Genomic DNA, 22,500 nt, shown 5'->3' on the forward strand with positions numbered 1-22,500 from the left:
GCAACCCCCTCCTGTTTCCCCCCCGCGCTGAGATAGTGCGACCAAGGGGGCCCCTTTCCCACCCCCTACCAGACACTGCCCGCGAGGCCCGCGGAGTTGAGGCGCCATCGCCGCTCCGCGTCTCATCACCAGACGGGTAGGCGCGACCCGGTCTCGGCCTCAGGCCCGCCTCATCCTTGAGGGTATTCTTTTCCTTGGTTTTGGGTATGTGTTGTCGGCGCCGTCTGTGAAGTAGAATTGTATAAGTGTTGCCGTGTGCTCGGTAGTCGGTATTAGCTCTGCATTGTTTCTCTTTTATATTTGCTTTTTGTGTAAATTGAATTGTGTTTTTCTTTTCTGTGTGCTTTTGGTGGAATTGAATATGTGTGCTTCCCGTGTGCCGCGAATAAATGTGCTTTGTGTTGAACTGTTTCCCGCTTCGCTTCGTCTTTTCCTCCATTGAATCCTCATCTTGCTTCACGTAAAGGGTTGGTAGTGGGCTGAATACGCCCGATAATTAATCGAACCGTCGAGGTCGACGATAACACCGCTCGGTTATTCTGATAGTACGGAACGGGTCGCTTAAGTGGCCCGTGTCCGAAGTCGACCTGCGGCGAGGTGCGATCGCCCGGTCTACCCTCCGCGTGGGTACTTAGGTAGGTCGAATTTGGCGAGCAACCCTATCCCACACGGGGGCTGATTGGCTCGATCGCGGTGAGACCGAAAGGTCCACCCGTGACTGGTTCCCGGCGTTATTCCGAGAGGGTCACGACTGGATTGTCCGTCCGGTGGGCGACGTGCCGCGATTCGAGTTACGTGGCCGTCAGCACGCCGGCGGGCGCGAATACCGCAACACTGGTGTCAGGTCGTGCGATACAAATTCATCGCCCTCCTCGCGGCACTGGTATTGGAGAGCGGGACAACAGGCTCTCCTGTCTCCAGCGAAATTCACGGGAATCGGTCCAGGGGTGAGAGAAGCGACCCCCGATTCCCTCCAAATTACGAGCGAGCGAAATTAACCCTTTAAGAGAAGCAAGATGGCGTCTCAAGGCGAGCGGGAGCCGGGGGTATTAGAAATGGATGTAGAACGTGTAGAATCCATGGTCCAGGATGGAATCCCCGAGCAGGAAATGTTGATTGTGCAGGAACACGGACTCGCCCAACTGAACCCAGAGCCCGAAATGGGTGCGGCAGCGGCCGCGGTGTATGACACCTCCCCCCCCCCTCCTCTCCACCAAAACCCTTCCCCAAACCTTGCCGAAACGGCTCAGCTGAGTGCATCCGACATGGCCCAGCTATGCGCCATGCTGGCGGCAATGATCGAAAAAATGGATACAAATACAAATGAAGTGAAAACGACGATGGATGCGAATACACAGCAAATGAGGGAAGAAATGAAAGAACTACGGGGTGAGACGCAGAACATGGGCCGATGCCTGCAGGCGGGCATGAAGGCCGTGAGCAGGGAACTTAAAATGGCGACTCCACGTGTCGGAACAAACGAGCTGGAAGGGGGTGCAACGGCTGACAGGCCCGCGGTGGAGGCGGGTAAGGAAAAAGTAATTCGGGAGACAAGAGACGAGGTGAAAGTAATTGCGAGGGAGAGAAAAGAACAATTAATACGGAGAGCAAGGATGAGGTACGCGGAGATCGTGAAAGAGCAAGGAGTGAAAAACAGGGAAGGACGGGAGCGACTTAAAGAGAAAGCAAGGTTGACCTACATAAAGATAAGGGAAAGACGCCAGAAAGAAGCGGAGACTAATAGACAGGAGGGGACAACAGAAATTTATAAATGTACAGAGACACGGGAGATGGGAACGATAGAGGAGAGACTGCACGGTGAGGACGGGGTAAGTGACGCACACACGGAGGTAGTGGAGGATAATGGGGGTGAGCTGGCGGACTGGGCAGGGACCCAGTGCGAGCACCTGGATGGCCTCCTCCAGGAACGAGGGGAGGGAGTATGCCCCCTTGAGGCGAGTCACGACCAGGTGAGTTCGGTCGTGCTTTGCGAGGTTGAGGGGAGGAGTGCTGTGGACAGGTGCATGGAGAGCTTGGGGGGTATAGAGGCCCCGGAGACCCTTGTGGGGACACAAATCCCCAGTGTGGTTGTCCCTGTGTGTGTGGTGCAAGGTGTGAGTGCGTCCCCGTGTGTGGAAGCGACCCCGTGTGTGAGTGGTGTGGTGGCGATTGTGCCGGAATACGTGCTTCCCAGCACGCCGTGTGTGGATGAGGCACCGTGTGTGGAAGAGGCCGTGTGTGTGAGTGAAACGGCCAGTGTGGATGAGGCACCGCGGGTTAGTGCCCCCGCGTGTGTGGGTGAGGAACCGTGTGTGGATGAGGCACGGAGTGTGGGTGAGGCACCGCGGTTGAGTGCCCCCGCGTGTGTGGATGAGGCACCGCGGGTGAGTGCCCTCGCGTGTGTGAGTGAAACGGCCAGTGTGAGTGAGGCACCGCGGTTGAGTGCCCCCGCGTGTGTGGATGAGGAACCGTGTATGAGTGTCGCCGTGTGTGTGAGTGAGGCACCGCGGGTGTGTGCCCCCGCGTGTGTGAGTGAGGCACGGTGTGTGGATGAGGCACCGCGGGTGAGTGCCCCCGCGTGTGTAAGTAGTATGGTTTGTGTGAGTAGTGAGGCACGCGTGAGTGAACGGCCGTATGCAAGGGAGACCGTGTGTGTGAGAGAGCGGTATGTGAGGGAGATGTCGGTTGGCATGCGGGAGCACGCAGCCGCGTCTCCCGGTGTGAATGTGATGGAGTGGAGTGTGTGCGTCGTAACACGCAGGTATGCGTGTGTGGAATGGAGACGGAGACGGCGACAGAGGAGAGAAAGCCGAGTAGCGGCTGTAGCTATTTCGGGGACCGTGCCGGGTTCACCCAGCCGCGAGCACGCGGTCCGTGCTGTGCAACGCACGAGACCGCCACGTGCTCGCTTGCGAGAGTGAAGTCCCGGTCCGGAAACGCACGCGGTGGATTTGCCGATCCCGCGGACGGACAAAGTTTAGGCAGGACTACGGATTTGGACCGGACGGGTTCTCCACGCGATCGTGTGTGTTAAGCTCCAACGGGCAAAGCACATGTGTTCGCGTGGGGAACCCCTCGAGACGTGGGGCTTGTGTTTTTTTTTTATGCGCACGGTGACGCCATGGCTGCACGTGGGGTTGGAATCCGGCAGGAGGGATATCTCTGCCGGATGGTACCGTCCAAGGAGGGACGAGGAACACGTGCAGCTGCATGACGTCACAGGCAGGTGTAAAGTGCGCGAGTTGCCGCGCAGGTGCTGCGCATGAAAAAAAAAAACAGCGAGCTTCACTTTCGGGTGCACAGGATTCCTGGGCAAGGGGTGGAAGACCTCCTTACCTGGGCACAGGATGGAAACTAGTTAGGGGGAAGGGTTAGCTTAGTTAGACCGACTTCATGGGGCAGGGGTAAGTCCTCATGGAGTCCGTGGAATGGATTAGGTAGAGGGATTGTAGCCAGATTTAGTTGGGAAATAAAATGATTTTTTGAGTTAGAAGACAGTGACAGACAGTGGATGTGTAGAGGGGTCGTAGTTTAGCTACGTAGGTTAAAAGGAACGTGCTGTAGTATAAGGGACGACGTGGGAGCACGAGTTAGTTAGGGGAGGTAGTTAGAAGGATGGCAGAGTTCAGTGGTGAGTGTGTTGAAGAGTTGTGAGGCGAGTACGTGTACATGTTGAGTGAGTGAGGCCAGCGGGTCTGTGTGAGTGGAGCGAATGGGGAATGCATGGTGCGATGAGTGATTGGGGGGAGGAGTGACCCCGCCCAAGGGACCCCGGGGTCAGTGTAGAGTGAGTTAGCTGGGTTAGTCAAATTGAAAAATGGAGGTCGTTTTGTTGTTGGTGGGAATGTAGGCTCGAGACCCATTTGGAGGGGTGCAGGAGCCCTGTTGACGGGCTTGGGAGCGTGGCTGCGAAAGGTGAGTATCGCTGAGTGGGTACCCCGGGCACCAGGCTAGTCGGCCGTGGTAGGCCAAGGGTCCATGGGGGGCCGGGATAGAGTAGTGGGCACGGGTGCGCCTGCTTGGTGCGGGGGCCCGGGGCGCCATTAGCCGCGTGGGCAGTGTTGTGGGCAAGGGTGACCCTCGGAAAGGGGCCCGGGAAGCCAGCCTGCCACGTGTGCGTTTCAGGGGAGATGCCATGGGGGGCACTCCCCGGTGTTAGGGAGCTGGTAGGCTCGGAGGCAGTGTAGTGCCCGGGGGTGCCATAGCGGGAGATTCGGCAGAGGGTCGTGCCTGCCAAAGGGAGCCACGTGTCCTAGCCAGGAGACCGTGTGAGGGCACGGAGAGAAAATTGGGGGGCGAGGCCCGAAATTGTGAGGACACCAACACAGGCGACGGGAATCTGGGTTGTCAGAACCAATAGTTTAAGCGAGAGGCGCTTGTTGAAAGCCCCGGGGTAGTTTAACTGTTAAATGGATAGGGTAGATTAGGAGATGTACCCCTCCGCACCATCCATCCCCTCGCTCTCGTTGTGGGCCGCTGGACCCACTTTGGGTTAGATCGCCGAACTCTGGGGAGGCCATTCTGAGGCTTGAGTTAGGCCTCGACACAGGACGTTAGCTCTCCCTTATTCCCCTCCGGGAAGGGAACGTAGGGGTTGGGAGTAGGCTAGGTGACAGAATAGGTTAGCCGAACAAGGACAGTAAAGGGGGTTAGGGGACGATTTATAGTGGGGAAGTAAGAAAAAAAAAACAACAAAAAAATAAGTTGGGGCTAAATTGGTTTTTCACAAATTAAGGGAGTGGGTATGTACAGTGACAGGCAAAGGCGATAGGTTGGGAGGGAGACAGGTAGGTAGGTCCGAGCCCGCCTTCCAAGTGGCCAGCACCACCGCACTCCCTCCACCAACCTCCACTGAACAGCAAAGGCTGGCCAGCTTCATCTGCTGGCTGCGTTGCTGCAAGGCAGAGGCCGGCCAACTTCATCGGCAGCTGTTGTTTTGCTGCAAGGCCTGTGCCGGCTGGATCGTCTGCAGCTGTGGTACTTCAAGGCCTGTGCCGGCCAGTTCATCTGCCGCTATGTTTGCCTGCAGTGGCCTTCTTCTGCGGGCTGTGTTTGCCTGCTCACCTTTGCCATGCCATGCTCACTGCCCATGTTCATCACCAGCCCCGTTCAATTTTGCTTTGCCCCCCCCCCCTGTTCATTGCCATGTGCGCCAGGATCGTAAAAGCAACAGTTTGCAAGCCGCGAGAACTGCCCCGTTGGCAGCTACAACACGGGCCTGCAGTGGCGGCCCGTGCACCGTGTTTGTGTTCATGCATCCATTCGTTGTGCTCATTGCGTGTGCCACTTGAGCTGGCACCGAGACTGCGTTTGTGCAGCCCATGCACCGTTGTGGTTCACTGCGTTCAGTTCAAAAGGGAAGGCCTTGGACTGCGTGTGAGCAGCCAGCCACGTTCCCTGTCACCTGCATTGTTTTGAGCCAGAGACTGCATGCGGGCAGCCTGGCTCCCTGCTAACTGCTTTTCTTTTGCAGAGTTCAATGATCCTGGGCCATGGTTTAGTGTAAAATTTGTAAGTTAAGGTTAAGATGTACTGTAAATATGAGTGCGCCCCCGGCATGTATGTCTTAGCGCCGGCAATTTTATTTAAGTCGTCCGTGTGAGTGAGTTTGTTTAGGTAGTTACGCAGCCCTCAGGTTATTTATTTTGGGGGACACGAATACCATGAATGTCGCACTCAGGGATCCGTAGGTAAAATGTACTAGGGGAAAACTACACATGATGGCACACGAAAATTTGACGACTCGGGACGAGTCTGTAAAAAGGGGAGGGGGTAGTGTTGTGGTTACCAAATTCGCAAACCACCATTCAGGTCCCTTAGGTGAGGTATCTCGGTAAGTACATGTGTAGTTAGGCCCAAACCCGTTGTCTAGTGGGAATACATGTCATTTATGCGTGCTGCGACTCTTCAGGATAGCCGTTTTTCTTTTGCTATCTTTATTTTGGACCAACCGCCATGATTACCACCACAACCACAACATCAACCACCAACCACAACGCCGCTTCACCACAACCGCCACGACCTTCCCGTCACACCTCGCAACCGTCGCATCGCCACCGTTCTTTCCCCGCTGTGGGTACCGGTGTTGGACTCGTGCAGGGCGCGCGCCGAACAGCGTGTACAAAATCACGGATTTCAAAATCCGTTTCAAAAACGTTTCAAAAAAAAAATTTCAAAAACGGATCAAAAACGACACACGCCCACTTTTTGCCGTCCAATCGGTGAGCGAGGGGCGAATTGGCCCCGCCCCCAGGGCGATCGATATATGCAAATTTATGGATCAAAAAGCCTTCACGCCCACTTTTTCTCGGGCCAATGGGGAGCGAGGTGAAAGGTCGAAGGGAGGGGGTCAAAGATGAGAGGGCGAAGCTACGGGGCTGATAAAAGGACAGTGTTCGTCAGTCCAGAGAGTCCAGAGGCGGAGAGTAGGAGAGTCCAGAGGCGGAGAGTAGGAGAGTCCAGAGGCGGAGAGTAGGAGAGTCGAGAGGCGGAGAGTAGGAGAGTAGGAGAGTCGGAAACAGAGAGTCAAGACTTCGCGGGCGGTGGAGTTGGCAAGAAGGAGCTGGTCGTCGTGTGCGTTGGAGTCGGAACGGAGGGGACGGAGCTGTGGAAAGGCAGCGACACCAGACGAGGGGGTGCTCGCGTCGGGAGCTGCACCCCAGGGAGGCCGACAGCGCGACCTGGCCGAGGTGGAGACGCTCGTCGCGGGATAATAAAAATCCTCTATACCCCGAGCATCAGCAACCCCCTCCTGTTTCCCCCCGCGCTGAGATAGTGCGACCAAGGGGGCCCCTTTCCCACCCCCTACCAGACACTGCCCGCGAGGCCCGCGGAGTTGAGGCGCCATCGCCGCTCCGCGTCTCATCACCAGACGGGTAGGCGCGACCCGGTCTCGGCCTCAGGCCCGCCTCATCCTTGAGGGTATTCTTTTCCTTGATTTTGGGTATGTGTTGTCGGCGCCGTCTGTGAAGTAGAATTGTATAAGTGTTGCCGTGTGCTCGGTAGTCAGTATTAGCTCTGCATTGTTTCTCTTTTATATTTGCTTTTTGTGTAAATTGAATTGTGTTTTTCTTTTCTGTGTGCTTTTGGTGGAATTGAATATGTGTGCTTCCCGTTTGCCGCGAATAAATGTGCTTTGTGTTGAACTGTTTCCCGCTTCGCTTCGTCTTTTCCTCCATTGAATCCTCATCTTGCTTCACGTAAAGGGTTGGTAGTGGGCTGAATACGCCCGATAATTAATCGAACCGTCGAGGTCGACGATAACACCGCTCGGTTATTCTGATAGTACGGAACGGGTCGCTTAAGTGGCCCGTGTCCGAAGTCGACCTGCGGCGAGGTGCGATCGCCCGGTCTACCCTCCGCGTGGGTACTTAGGTAGGTCGAATTTGGCGAGCAACCCTATCCCACGCGGGGGCTGTTTTGGTCCACCCGTTTTGTTAAATGGATAATGGGTCCACCCGTTTTTTGGCTGTTTTGGACCGAAAGGTCCACCCGTGACTGGTTCCCGGCGTTAGTCCGAGAGGGTCACGACTGGATTGTCCGTCCGGTGGGCGACGTGCCGCGATTCGAGTTACGTGGCCGTCAGCACGCCGGCGGGCGCGAATACCGCAACAGTACTGTACATCACATTCATATAATATTCTATTCATCACATTCATATAATGTATGAACATCACATTCATATTATATACTGTACATCACATTCATATAATGTACTGTACATCACAATCATAGAATATACTGTATATCACATTTATATAACGTACTGTACATCACATTCATGCAGTCATACAATATAATGTACATCACATTTATATCATGTACTGTACATCACATTCATGTAGTCATATAATGTACTGTACACCACATTCATGCATTCATATAATGTACTGAACATCACACTCATGCAGTCATATAACATACTGTACATCACATTCATATAATGTACTGTATACCACATTCATGCAGTCATAAAATATACTGTACATCACATTCATATAATATATTGTACATCACATTCAAGCAGTCATATAATATACTGTACATCACATTCATATAATGTACTGTACATCACATTCATGCAGTCATATAATATATTGTACATCACATTCATGCAGTCATATAATATATTGTACATCACATTCATGCAATCATTGAATATACTGTACATCACATTCATGCAATCATAGACTATACTGCACATCACATTCATACAGTAGATACATTAATTAATTGGTACAATAGATATTCCAACTTATATACTTTTACAAACCCAAATATACACACACAAGGACAATCAAAAGTACATTTAAAAGTATTTGAGAAAGTAGAGTCCAGTGTGAATGTGCAACACACAAACACACACCAAAAGTATTTCATATACTGTGATACCAAATTACATTTTAAGTTACAGTCTTACATAATATCATATATTGTGATACCAAATAACATATTGTTACGGTTGTGGAAATTGGAATTACACCATAAAGAGTCCTCAGGTGAGATATCTCAATAAGTCCATGTGTAGTTAGCCCAAACCCGTTGTATAGAGGGAATATGTGTGATTCATCTGGGCTGCGACGCTTTGAGTTAGCCATTTTTTCTTTCTCTATTGTTATTCTCGACCATTACGCCGCCAACAATGCAAACAGCCACTACCTTTACCTTCACAACTCCATCCCGCAAACATCGCTTCACTGCCATTCCCAAACGACACCATAACCATCAAACCACCACAGAAGACCCTCCACCACCTTCGCCTTTCTCCTTCACAACCAACAACCGCACTACCTGTGTACACTGAACGTCGGGCTGTCTAGGGCCCGTTCGGCGATTGGTGCCAAACGCACCGAGCCGAGAGCGCGAATGGCGGCCTTTCCAGGGGAGAAATTCGGATCTAAAATGATTCACGCCCACTTCCCCTCCGTCCAATGGGCGAGCGCGAGGCGGCTTGGCCCCGCCTCCAAGTGCGTGTATGTGAAGTCCGTTTATGCAAATATGCGGATCAAGGGAGGTTCACGCCCCTTTTTACCCGACCAATGGCTGAACAGAGGGTGGCGTGGCCCCGCCTCCAATCGCGTTTTGATCCGCATATTTGCATATCGGCTCCTCCTGAATCCTATAAAGATGCGAGCGCAAGGCGACTCAGAGGAGAGTGTGGAATTGAGAAGAGGGTGAGCTGAGCTGGGAGGAGTTCGAGTTGAGCTTGGAGAGAAGTTACGGGAGTTACAGGGAAGACGGCGGACGGCGACGAGGTTGCAGTGTGGGGGTCGCTCGACTTGTCGCGGGATCCAGGCCAGCCAGCCATACCCCTCTCCCTGAGCATCAACGATTTCCCCCCCCCCCACTCGCGCCGAGATAGTGCTCCCCCACCCTAAATGTGGTGCCAACCAGACCGCTCGAGCGGAGCATGCCGGAGAAGACTCGCCGACCACGCCAGGGCACGGAGTCGGGGCGCAGCGGCGCGAACATTGCGGCTTGTCCGCCATCGTGTCACGAGGACGTGGGTAAGACCTCCCCGGTCTCGTGGACCTGGCCGATCCGACAGGATCCACGTACATTTGGTCTACGGACCTGTCTGCCTCCTCGCCTATGAGGGTGGCTTTCTTTTTCCTTTGCTTTTTGTGTAAATGCTTGTGGTGGCGCCGTCTGTTAAGTTAAACTGTGTAAGTGTTGCCGTGTGTCGGTCTTAGTCAGTAGTATCTCTCTTTTACTGTTTCTTTCTGTGCTTGAATACGTGCCTTTTATTATTATTATTATTACTGTGCTTGAATACATGCCTTTTATGAGTATTATTGTGACTGAATACGTGCCTTCTGTGCTGTCTGCGTGTGTGAAATAAATGTGCTTGTTCAATTGTTCCCGCTTTGCTTCATCTCCGTCCTTTTGTTGACTCTCCATCCTGCATCGCGTAAGAGATTGGTAGTGGGTGTAAGTTCCCGCGAACTAATCTGAACCGTCGAGGTCGACGATAACTCCGCTCGGTTATCTCTGCAGTACGGAACGAACCGCTTAAGCGGTTCGTGTCCGAAGTCGACCTGCGGCGAGGTACGATTGCCCGATTAACCATCCGCGTAGGTACTTAGGTAGGTCGAGTTTGGCGAACAACCCTATCCTACGCGGGTGGCCGATTGGCACGATTGTAGTGAGGTCGAAAGACCCACCCGTGACTATCTCCCGGCATTGTTCCGAGAGGGTCATGACTGAATTGTCCGTCCGGTGGGCGACGTGCCGCGATTCGAGTTACATGGCCGATCGCACGCCGGCGGGCGCGAATTCGCAACAATATTAAGCTACAGTACAATATAATATCATATATTGTGATACCAAATAACATTTTAAGCTACAGTATTATATAATATCATATATTGTGATACCAAATAACATTTTAAGCTGCAGTACTATATTATATCATATATTGTGATACCAAATAACATTTTAAGCTACAGTTCTACATAATATCATATATTGTGATACCAAATAACATATTAAGCTACAGTACGATATAATATTATATATTGTGATACCAAATAACATATTGAGCTCCAGTACGATATAATGTCATATATTGTGATACCAAATAACATATTAAGCTACACTACTGTATAATATCATTTATTGTGATACCAAATAACATATTAAGCTGCAGTACCATATAATATCATATATTGTGATACCAAATAACATATTAAGCTGCAGTACTATATAATATCATATATTGTGATACCAAATAACATATTAAGCTCCAGCACTATATAATATCATATATTGTGATACCAAATAACATATTAAGCTACAGTACTATATATCATCATATATTGTGATACCAAATAACATATTACGCTCCATTCCGACACATCGTTTCCCGACATGTATTGAAGTTCATTAATCAGTAGAAGTACTGTATGTAACGTAGTCTGCATTGGAATAGCAAGACAAGGTCAAAGAGATGAATAATTTGCGGTTTCATCGTTTACCTTCTACAGAGGTGAAGCTTGAAACTCTTATCGCGCACAGCACGTTACCTGGAGAAGCACCTGCTTCACCACACACTTCAATCGAGTCTCACTCGGCACACGATCTGGTTGGTCTGCCTACGAAACGACGTGTTGCTCATGGTGCTTCCGTGGCTTTGCAGCGAGGCTCGTACACAACCTTGGAATGAGTGGAGGGTGGGGACGCAGGAAGGGGGCAGAGCTGCGGTTGCTGCTTATCTGAACTCGCACACAGCATCGCGGTCTTTCCAGACCATACAGAGGAACTGCAATCAATCATTTGCTCCATGGTTTACTCATAGCTTTGCTTGTTGGATTTCAGGCTGGAGCCTCAGTGTGTCTTCACGTGTGTCTGTGTCGCAGCACTAACTGAAATGCCTTACCGTGGAGCTCGTCTTGCTGCAACCGCCCTTTGTGAACCCATTCTGAGTTCTCTCTAAAGAAAGCAAAAATGGTGACATTGGTTGATAGTTGTTTACTCAGTTGCACAACAAATATGCACGAATAGGGAATAAATGCTATTTGGCACACGTACCCACAAACATAAATTAAATATTATATATTTGTCATGTGTCCAGCCAGTCACATTACAATGCCCAGGCATTGCACCTCAAATCAAGGTGAATATCAGAGACCGCATATACGCAGACGATGTATTCACACAACAATTGGATCAAGCATCTTTTTTTCTTTACAAATGAGGAGATGCAAAACAGGGTCACTGTGTTCGATAGCAAAGGCTGAGGATGAAGGGGAGTGCATAGAGATCATCTAATGCACAACCAACCAAACTCATCCAAACCTATGCAGAACTTTGAGTGGTGTAGATCGTACCAACGGGGGTAGCCGGCGTTGCCCGGTGCTGTTCTAACCCTTTTGGAATTTTGAAAAAATAAAAATAAAAATTTTGGAGGGGCTTAAAACACTTCCCTACACCCACTCGGGAATGGGGACGGGGATAATTTAATATCAGCTTCCCTGGAGCGACAAAATACAAAGGCTTGCACACTAAAGAGCGGTTAAAAATAAATCCAAAAATAAATTAAAATGCACCGCCTTCTCCATGGATTGATTAATCAAATTACATACAGGGGCTACCTGGTGCTGGCCTGGAGGGGTCGCAGTGGTAGGGGGGATACCTGGCACTGCCAAGCTGGGTGAGCTTTTCCCAGCGGTGGTTTTGGGACTTATTTGACAATGAAAAGCAAAGGAATTATTGGTCTCATGGTGGTTACCTTTTGCCTGAAGGTAAAGGTCAGCACTGCTTGACCCCATATTCCAATATACACTTTATAGCAGCCTTTGGTGGCCTCAAAACGGATGTCAAGGCCAATGTGTGTTCGAGGTGAGGTTAAAAAAAAATGTGGTAGTGAGGTGTTTTGAATAACGCGGTGATGAGGTGTTTTGAATAACGCGGTGATGAGGTGTTTTGAATAACGCGGTGATGAGGTGTTTTGAATAACGCGGTGATGAGGTGTTTTCAATAAGGCAGCGGTGAGGTGTTTTTAATAGCGTGGTCAGGTGTTTTTAATAACGAGGTGGTGAGGTGTTTTTAATAACGAGGAGGTGAGGTGTTTTTAATAACGAGGAGGTGAGGTGTTTTTAATAACGAGGAGGTGAGGTGTTTATAATAACGAGGAGGTGAGGTGTTTATAATAACGAGGAGGTGAGGTGGTTTTAATAATGCAGAGGTAAGGTGTTTTTAATAACGAGGAAGAGAGGTGTTTTTAATAACGAGGAGGTGAGGTGTTTTTAATAACGAGGTGAGGTGGTTTTAATAACGAGGAGGTGAGGTGTTGTTTATAATGGTGTTTTTTTTTAATTTGTGTTTTTTGGTGGTGTTTTTTGGTTAATTTAATGGTTTTTTATTATAATTTTAATAACGAGGAGGTGAGGTGTTTTTTAATAACGAGGAGGTGAGGTGTTTTTAATAACGAGGAGGTGAGGTGTTTTTAATAACGTGGAGGTGAGGTGTTTTTAATAACGTGGAGGTGAGGTGTTTTTAATAACGTGGAGGTGAGGTGTTTTTAATAACATGGAAGTGAGGTGTTTTTAACAATGTTGTGGTGAGGTGTTTTTTAATAATGCAGAGATGAGGTGTTTTTAATTACGTGGCGGTTAGGTGTTTTTAATAACGTGGAAGTGAGGTGTTTTATTTCGTGGCAGTGAGGTGTTTTTAATAATGTGGAGGTGAGGTGTTTTTTAATAATGCAGAGATGAGGTGTTTTTAATAACGAGGAGGTGAGGTGTATTATTACGTGGCGGTGAGGCGTTTTTAATAACGTGGTGGTGAGGTGTTTTAATAAGAAGGAGGTGAGGTGTTTTTAATAACGTGGAGGTGATGTGTTTTAAATAATGTGTCGGTGAGGTGTTTTTAATAACGTGGAGGTGAGGTGTTTTTTAATAACGATGAGGTGAGGTGTTTTAAATAATGTGTCGGTGAGGTGTTTTTAATAACATGGAAGTGAGGTGTTTTTAATCATGTGGTGGTGAGGTGTTTTAAATAATGTGTCGGTGAGGTGTTTTTAATAACGTGGAGGTGAGGTGTTTTAAATAATGTGTCGGTGAGGTGTTTTTAATAACATGGAAGTGAGGTGTTTTTAATCATGTGGTGGTGAGGTGTTTTAATAACGTATCAGTGAGGTGTTTTTAATAACGTGGAGGTGAGGTGTTTTTAATCATGTGGTGGTGAGGTGTTTTTAATAACGTATCAGTGAGGTGTTTTTAATTATGTGGAGGTGAGGTGTTTTTAATAACGTGGAGGTGGGGTGTTTTTAGTAACGTATCAGTGAGGTGTTTTTAATAACATATCAGTGAGGTGTTTTTAACTATGTGGAGGTGAGGTGTTTTTAATAATGTGGAAGTGAGGTGTTTTTAATAACATATCAGAGAGGTGTTTTTAACTATGTGGAGGTGAGGTGTTTTTAATAATATGGAGGTGAGATGTTTTTAATAACGTGGTGGTGAGGTGTTTTTAATAACATATCAGTGAGGTGTTTTTAATAACATATCAGTGAGGTGTTTTTAACTATGTGGAGGTGAGGTGTTTTTAATAATGTGGAAGTGAGGTGTTTTTAATAATGTGGAGATGAGGTGTTTTTAATAATGTGGTGGCGTTAGGTCCACTGTCGCGACGCATGGTGAGGGGAGCATAACAAGTTGATCCACACGTGTGTGTGTGTGTGTGTGTGTGTGTGTGTGTGTGTGTGTGTGTGTGTGTGTGTGTGTGTGTGTGTATACATATAGAAATACACATATATACGCACATGTATATCTTCTTCTTCTTCTTTCGGCTGCTCCCGTTAGGGGTCGCCACAGCGGATCATCCGTATGATCCGCATAGTGATTTGGCACATTTTACGCCGGATGCCCTTCCTGACGCAACCCTGGTCGCCTCTTACGACACAGGGATATGGTACACCTATTTTAACCGGGGTATACACCGGCCCAGTACACTGGTACTCATTTCGCCGACCTCGGAAGGATAACACGCTGAGTCAACCCCCTGGTGTATTAATTCAGTGGCTCAACGGGGCTTGAACTCAGGACCTTTTCGATCCCAAGCCGCTGCCCGAACCACTGCGCCAACACCAGGCTGCACATATTATATATATATATATATATATATATATATATATATATATATATATATATATATATATATATATATATATATATATATATATATATATATATATATATATATATATATATATATATTTTGTTGCGGATTCCGCGCCCGCCGGCGTGCTGACGGCCACGTAACTCGAATCGCGGCACGTCGCCCACCGGACGGACAATCCAGTCGTGACCCTCTCGGACTAACGCCGGGAACCAGTCAAGGGTGGACCTTTCGGTCTCACCGCGATCGAGCCAATCAGCCCCCGCGTGGGATAGGGTTGCTCGCCAAATTCGACCTACCTAAGTACCCACGCGGAGGGTAGACCGGGCGATCGCACCTCGCCGCAGGTCGACTTCGGACACGGGCCACTTAAGCGACCCGTTCCGTACTATCAGAATAACCGAGCGGTGTTATCGTCGACCTCGACGGTTCGATTAATTATCGGGCGTATTCAGCCCACTACCAACCCTTTACGTGAAGCAAGATGAGGATTCAATGGGAGAAATGACGAAGCGAAGCGGGAAACAGTTCAACACAAAGCACATTTATTCGCGATGAACGGAAAGCGCACATATACAATTCCACCAAAAGCACACAGAAAAGAAAAACACAATTCAATTTACACAAAAAGCAAATGTAAAAGCGAAGACACAATGCAGAGCTAATACCGACTACCGAGCACACGGCAACACTTATACAATTTTACTTCACAGACGGCGCCGACAACACATACCCAAAACCAAGGAAAAGAATACCCTCAAGGATGAGGCGGGCCTGAGGCCGAGACCGGGTCGGCCTACCCGTCTGGTGATGAGACGCGGAGCGGCGATGGCGCCCCAACCCCGCGGGCAGTGTCTGGTAGGGGGTGGGAAAAGGGGCCCCCTTGGTCGCACTATCTCAGCGCGGGGGGAAACAGGAGGGGGTTGCTGATGCTCGGGGTATAGAGGATTCTTATTGTCCCGCGACGAGCGTCTCCACCTCGGCCAGGTAGCGCTGTCGGCCTCCCTGGGTGCAGCTCCCTGCACGACGCGAGCACCCCCTCGTCTGGTGTCGCCGCCTTTCCACAGCTCCGTCCCCTCCGTTCCGACTCCAACGCACACGACGAGCAGCTCCACCGCCCGCGAAGTCTTGACTCTCTGTTTCCGACTCTCCTACTCTCCTACTCTCCGCCTCTCGACTCTCCTACTCTCCTACTCTCCGCCTCTGGACTCTCCTTGTCTACTGGACTGACGAACACGGTCCTTTTATCCGCCCCGTAACTTCGCCCTCTCATCTTTGACCCCCTCCCTTCGACCTTTCACCTCGCTCCCCATTGGCCCGAGAAAAAGTGGGCGTGAAGGCTTTTTGATCCATAAATTTGCATATATCGATCGCCCTGGGGGCGGGGCCAATTCGCCCCTCGCTCACCGATTGGACGGCAAAAAGTGGGCGTGTGTCGTTTTTGATCCGTTTTTGAAGCACAAAATCCGTGATTTTGTACACGCTGTTCGGCGCGCGCCCTGCACGAGTCCAACACCGGTACCCACAGGCGGCGCAAGAACGGTGGCGATGCGACGGCTGCGAGGTGTGACGTGAAGGTCGTGGCGGTTGTGGTGAAGCGGCGTTGTGGTTGGTGGTTGATGTTGTGGTTGTGGTGGTAATCATGGCGGTTGGTCCAAAATAAAGATAGGAAAAGAAAAACGGCTATCCTGAAGAGTCGCAGCACGCATAAATGACATGTATTCCCACTAGACAACGGGTTTGGGCCTAACTACACATGCACTTACCGAGATACCTCACCTAAGGGACCTGAATGGTGGTTTGCGAATTTGGTAACCACAACACTACCCCCTCCCCTTTTTACAGACTCGTCCCGAGTCGTCAAATTTTTCGTGTGCCATCATGTGTAGTTTTCCCCTAGTACATTTTACCTACGGATCCCTGAGTGCGACATTCATGGTATTCGTGTCCCCAAAATAAATAACCTGAGGGCTGCGTAACTACCAAAACAAACTCACTCACACGGACGACTTAAATAAAATTGCCGGCGCTAGACAGACATGCCGGGGGGCGCACTCATATTTACAGTACATCTTAACCTTAACTTACAAATTTTACACTAAACCATGGCCCAGGATCATTGAACTCTGCAGAAAGAAAGCAGTTAGCAGGGAGCCAGGCTGCCCGCATGCAGTCTCTGGCTCAAACAATGCAGGTGACAGGGAACGTGGCTGGCTGCTCACACGCAGTCCAAGGCCTTCCCTTTTGAACTGAACGCAGTGAACCACAACGGTGCATGGGCTGCACAAACGCAGTCTCCGTGCCAGCTCAAGTGGCACACGCAATGAGCACAACGAATGGATGCATGAACACAAACACGGTGCACGGGCCGCCACTGCAGGCCCGTGTTGTAGCTGCCAACGGGGCAGTTCTCGCAGCTTGCAAACTGTTGCCTTGCGGATCCTGGCGCACATGGAAATGAACAGGGGGGTGGGGGCAAAGCAAAAATTGCACGGGGCTGGTGAACGTGGGCAGTGGGCATGGCATGGCAAAGGTGCAGGCAAACACAGCCCGCAGAAGAAGGCTGCTGCAGGCAAACACAGCCGGCAGACGAACTGGCCGGCACAGGCCTCGAAGAAAAACAGCCAGCAGATGAACTGGCCGGCACAGGCCTTGCAGCACACAGCTGCCGATGAAGTTGGCCGGCCTCCGCCTTGAAGCAAAACACGGCCAGCCGATGAAGTTGGCCAGCCTTTGCCGTTCAATGGAGGTTGGTGGAGGGAGTGCGGTGGTGCTGGCCACTTGGAAGGCGGGCTCGGACCTACCTACCTGTCTCCCTCCCAACTATCGCCTTTGCCTGTCACTGTACATACCCACTCCCTTAATTTGTCAAACCCCAATTTAGCCCCAACTTATTTTTTTGTTGTTTTTATTCTTACTTCCCCACTATAAATCGTCCCCTAACCCCCTTTATCGTCCTTGTTCGGCTAACCTATCCTGTCACCTAGCCTACTCCCAACCCCTACGTTCCCTTCCCGGAGGGGAACAAGGGAGAGCTAACGTCCTGTGCCGAGGCCCAATTCAAGCCTCAGAATGGCCTCCCCAGAGTTCGGCGATCTAACCCAAAGTGGGTCCAGCGGCCCACAACGACAGCGAGGGGATGGATGGTGCGGAGGGGTACATCTCCTAATCTACCCTATCCATTTAACTGCTAAACTACCCCGGGGCTTTCAACAAGCGCCTCTCGCTTAAACTATTGGTTCTAACAACCCAGATTCCCGTCGCCTGTGTTGGTGTCCTCACAATTTCGGGCCTCGCCCCCCCAGTTTTCTCTCCGTGCCCTCACACGGTCTCATGGCTGGGACACGTGGCTCCCTTTTGGCAGGCACGACCCTCTGCCGAATCTCCCGCTATGGCACCCCCGGGCACTACACTGCCTCCGAGCCTACCAGCTCCCTAACACCGGGGAGTTCCCCCCATGGCACCTCCCCTGAAACGCACACGTGGCAGGCCGGCCTCCCGGGCCCCTTTCCGAGGGTCACCCGTGCCCACAACACTGCCCACGCGGCTAATGGCGCCCCGGGCCCCCGCACCAAGCAGGCGCACCCGTGCCCACTACTCTATCCCGGCCCCCCATGGGCCCATGGCCTACCGCGGCTGACTAGCCTGGTGCCCGGGGTACCCACTCAGCGATACTCACCTTTCGCAGCCACGCTCCCAAGCCCGTCAACAGGGCTCCTGCACCCCTCCAAATGGGTCTCGAGCCTACTTTCCCACCAACAACAAAACGACCTCCATTTTTGTTAATTTGACTAACCCAGCTAACTCACTCTACACTGACCCCGGGGGTCCCTTGGGCGGGAGTCACTCCTCCCCCCAATCACTCATCGCACCATGCATTCCCCATTCACTCCACACACACAGACCCGCTGGCCTCACTCACTCACCAAGCACATGCTTCCACTTCACTCACCAACAACTCTTCAACACACACACCACTGAACTCTGCCATCCTCCTAACTACATCCCCTAACTAACTCGTGCTCCCACGTCGTCCCTTAAACTACAGCACGTTCCTTTTAACACTACGTAGCTAAACTACGTCCCCTCTACACATCCAAAGTCTGTCACTGTCTCCAAATAAATCATTTTATTTCCCAACCTAAATCTGGCTACAATCCCTCTAACTAATCCATTCCACGGACTCCATGAGGACTTACCCCTGCCCCATGAAGTCGGTCTAGCTAAGCTAACCCTTCCCCCTAACTAGTTTCCATCCTGTGCCCAGGGTCAAGGGGGTCTTTCACCCCTTGCCCAGGAATCCTGTACACCCGAAAGTGAGGCTTGCTGTTTTCCTTTTTTTTTTTCTCTTTACATGCGCAGCACCTGCGCGGCAACTCAGAGCTCGCGCACTTTGCACCTGCCCGTGACGTCATGCAGCTGCACGTGTTCCTCGTCCCTCCTTGGAAGGTACCATCCGGCAGAGATACCCCTCCTGCCGGATTCCAACCATACACGCAGCCATGACGTCACCGTGCGCATAAAAAAAACACAAGCCCCACGTCTCGAGGGGTTCCCCACGCGAACACATGTGCTTTGCCCGTTGGAGCTAAACACACACGATCGCGTGGAGAACCCGTCTGGTCCAAATCCATAATCCTGCCCAAACTTTGTCCGTCCGCGGGATCGGCAAATCCACCGCGTGCGTTTCCGGACCGGGACTTTACTCTCGCAAGCGAGCACGTGGCGGTCTCGTGCGCTGCACAGCACGAACCGCGTGCTCACTGCTGGGCGAACCCGGCACGGTCCCCGAAACAACTACAGCCGCTACTCGGCTTTCGTTCCTTTCATGTCGCCGTCGTCGCCATTCCACACACGCATACCTGCGTGTTACGATGCACCCAGTCCACTCCATCACATTCACACCGGGAGATGCGGCTGCGTGCTCCCGCATGCCAACCGACATCTCCCTCACATACCGCTCTCTCACACACACGGTCTCCCTTGCACACAGCGACCTTGCACACGGCCGTTCACTCACGCGTGCGGGGGCACTCACCCGCGGTGCCTCACTCGCACTCCGTGCCTCATCCACACACGCGGGGGCACTCACCCGCGGTGCCTCATCCACACACCGTGCCTCACCCACACACGCGGGGGCACTCACCCGCGGTACCTCACTCATACACACGGCGACACTCGCACACGCGGTCTCTTCCACACACGGTGCCTCACCCACACACGCGGGGGCACTAACCCGCGGTGCCTCACTCACACTCCGTGCCTCACTCACACACGGCGTGCTGGGAAGCACGTACTCCGACACCATCGCCACCACACCACTCACACACGGGGTCGCTTCCACACACACAGGGACAACCACACTGGGGATTTGTGTCCCCACAAGGGTCTCCGGGGCCTCTATACCCCCCAAGCTCTCAGTGCACCTGTCCACAGCACTCCTCCCCTCAACCTCGCAAAGCACAACCGAACTCACCTGGTCGTGACTCGCCTCAAGGGGGCATACTCCCTCCCCTCGTTCCTGGAGGAGGCCATCCAGGTGCTCGCACTGGGTCTCTACACGCTCCGCGAGCTCACCCCCATTGTCCTCCACTACCTCCGTGTGTGTGTGTGCGTCACTTACCCCGTCCCCACCGTGCAGTCTCTCCTCTATCGTTCCCTTCCCGGCTACCGTCACTGCCAACTCTTCACCCTTTACCTCCCTTGTCTCAACTATTATTATTTCCTTTGTCGTCACCTCGTGTCTAGTCTCACACGTTTTGGTCTCCCCATTTAATTTTTCCCTCTTGGTCACCGTCGATTCCTCTGTCACGACCCTCGTCCAACACGCCCCCCGAATTATTTTTTCACCCGCCTCCACCGCGGGCCTGTCAGCCGTTGCACCCCCTTCCAGCTCGTTTGCTCCCACACGTGGAGTCGCCATTCCCAGCTCCCTGGTCACGGCCTTCATGCCCGCCTGCAGGCATCGGCCCATGTTCTGCGTCTCACCCCGTAGCTCTTTCATTTCTTTTCTCATTTGCTGTGTATTCGCATCCATCTTTTCGTTCATGCCTTTCATTTCGTTTTTCATATTCGCATCCATTTTTTCGATCATTTGTTTGTTCATGCCTTTCATTTCGTTTTTCATATTCGCATCCATTTTTTCGATCATTTGTTTGTTCATGCCTTTCATTTCGTTTTTCATTTCATTTGTCATTGCCGCCAGCATGGCGGATAGCTGGGCCATGTCGGGTGCGCTTGAGTGAGCCGTTTCGGCAGGGGTTGGGGAAGGGTCTTGGTGGAGAGGGGGGGGGAGGTGTCATACACCGCGGCCGCTGCCGCACCCACCTCGGGCCCTGGGTTCAGTTGGGCGAGTCCGTGTTCCTGCACAATCAACATTTCCTGCTCGGGGATTCCATCCTGGACCATGGATTCTACACATTCTACATCCATTTCTAATACCCCCGGCTCCCGCTCGCCTTGAGACGCCATCTTGCTTCTCGTGAAGGGTTAATTTGACTCGCTCGTAATTTGGAGGGAATCGGGGGTCGCTTCTCTCACCCCTGGACCGATTCCCGTGAATTTAGCCGGAGACAGGAGAGCCCGTTTTCCTGTTCTCCGATACCAGTGCCGCGAGGAGGGCGATGAATTTGTTTCCCACTCCTGACACCAGTGTTGCGGATTCCGCGCCCGCCGGCGTGCTGACGGCCACGTAACTCGAATCGCGGCACGTCGCCCACCGGACGGACAATCCAGTCGTGACCCTCTCGGACTAACGCCGGGAACCAGTCACGGGTGGACCTTTCGGTCTCACCGCGATCGAGCCAATCAGCCCCCGCGTGGGATAGGGTTGCTCGCCAAATTCGACCTACCTAAGTACCCACGCGGAGGGTAGACCGGGCGATCGCACCTCGCCGCAGGTCGACTTCGGACACGGGCCACTTAAGCGACCCGTTCCGTACTATCAGAATAACCGAGCGGTGTTATCGTCGACCTCGACGGTTCGATTAATTATCGGGCGTATTCAGCCCACTACCAACCCTTTACGTGAAGCAAGATGAGGATTCAATGGGAGAAATGACGAAGCGAAGCGGGAAACAGTTCAACACAAAGCACATTTATTCGTGATGAACGGAAAGCGCACATATACAATTCCACCAAAAGCACACAGAAAAGAAAAACACAATTCAATTTACACAAAAAGCAAATGTAAAAGCGAAGACACAATGCAGAGCTAATACCGACTACCGAGCACACGGCAACACTTATACAATTTTACTTCACAGACGGCGCTGACAACACATACCCAAAACCAAGGAAAAGAATACCCTCAAGGATGAGGCGGGCCTGAGGCCGAGACCGGGTCGGCCTACCCGTCTGGTGATGAGACGCGGAGCGGCGATGGCGCCCCAACCCCGCGGGCAGTGTCTGGTAGGGGGTGGGAAAGGGGCCCCCTTGGTCGCACTATCTCAGCGCGGGGGGAAACAGGAGGGGGTTGCTGATGCTCGGGGTATAGAGGATTCTTATTGTCCCGCGACGAGCGTCTCCACCTCGGCCAGGTCGCGCTGTCGGCCTCCCTGGGTGCAGCTCCCTGCACGACGCGAGCACCCCCTCGTCTGGTGTCGCCGCCTTTCCACAGCTCCGTCCCCTCCGTTCCGACTCCAACGCACACGACGAGCAGCTCCACCGCCCGCGAAGTCTTGACTCTCTGTTTCCGACTCTCCTACTCTCCTACTCTCCGCCTCTCGACTCTCCTACTCTCCTACTCTCCTACTCTCCGCCTCTGGACTCTCCTTGTCTACTGGACTGACGAACACGGTCCTTTTATCCGCCCCGTAACTTCGCCCTCTCATCTTTGACCCCCTCCCTTCGACCTTTCACCTCGCTCCCCATTGGCCCGAGAAA

At 51.7% G+C, this 22,500-nt stretch overlaps 1 protein-coding gene across 3 annotated transcripts in view; it reads right to left on the reverse strand.

Moving 5' to 3' along the window:
• Positions 1 to 22,500, reverse strand: part of APBB1IP (amyloid beta precursor protein binding family B member 1 interacting protein) — a 106,714-nt gene that overhangs the window by 70,243 nt on the left and 13,971 nt on the right. For 2 of the 3 annotated variants that reach the window (XM_085893138.1, XM_085893137.1), the window contains exons 2-3: positions 11,378 to 11,430; positions 10,977 to 11,154 (exon numbers count right to left, since the gene is read on the reverse strand). The gene's annotated coding sequence lies outside the window, so the exon portion shown is untranslated. The remainder of the gene's footprint in view (positions 1 to 10,976; positions 11,155 to 11,377; positions 11,431 to 22,500) is intronic. The other variant, XM_085893139.1, reaches the window with a different exon arrangement.

Source organism: Eptatretus burgeri, chromosome 8 (assembly GCF_056783735.1).
Source record: "Eptatretus burgeri isolate ZD-2024b chromosome 8, Ebu_testis_v1, whole genome shotgun sequence".
NCBI lineage: Eukaryota > Metazoa > Chordata > Myxini > Myxiniformes > Myxinidae > Eptatretus > Eptatretus burgeri.